Below are 933 nucleotides of genomic sequence, written 5' to 3' on the forward strand. Positions count from 1 at the left end.
ACCACATTTCCCTGTATTGTTGGATCCAGCGTGCACCATGACCACAAACTCTTCCCCAGCACTACCTACCAAGCTATCCAGGCAACAGGTAACATCTGCAACCTTTGTATCAGGCAGGCAATTCATCCTTCCATCCGTTTGCCCATCACACCCCCAGCTATGTTTCTACTGATTGAATCGCCCACTACCATGATCTTCCTAACCACCAGAGAAGTATACACACACACATTAATACATTTCTCCATACCCGGCACCCTGAAAGGTGTGTGGAGCCAGAAGACATTTCTATGCCTGCAGCTGCTGGGAAAATATATCACTGGAAACGTTTACCAGCTCCATGTCCCAGGGTGGCCATTTCTAGTTGTTATAGCACAGGCCCCACGTCCAGCAGATGCCTTAATTCTGCATTCACAGTACAGGTCTGGGAAAAAGGAAGCCTTAACATTTTTCTGCTTTTAAAGTTGCTTCTCAACTACCAGGGCTTTAAAAGGAAGCTGGGGGAGAGGAAGAAGAAAAACCCCACTACAAACCCACAGCTACTCCAACCCCACAGGCAAAAAAGCCACAAAACTGAAAGAAACCTTTCTTTTAAAAGTCTCACACTGTAAGCTGATTTTATGATTAGGTGGCCTGTGGGTTTGGGAACATCTGGCCAGTGTGTTGTGTGTGTGTTGCATGCAACCTTGCCTAATCCTCGACAAACCTGTTGTTCACTGTTGTCAAGCCAGACCTCAAACCCCTGAATGCTTCAGGCCAAGGGAAAGTGGTTCAATCCAAGCTGAAGCGAGTTGGAAAATATGCTTTCAACATGTAGAGAAACAAGAGGTGCTGCTCCTGCGGAATTGGCCAACAAAAACACAGACCCGGGAACCTCAAACTGCATTCCCCTGACCTGCAGCGTGGCAGAAAGGAAGGTACAAAGATCAAGCCAGC

This window comes from Podarcis bocagei (assembly GCF_964188305.1).
Source record: "Podarcis bocagei genome assembly, chromosome: 1".
Lineage (NCBI taxonomy): Eukaryota > Metazoa > Chordata > Lepidosauria > Squamata > Lacertidae > Podarcis > Podarcis bocagei.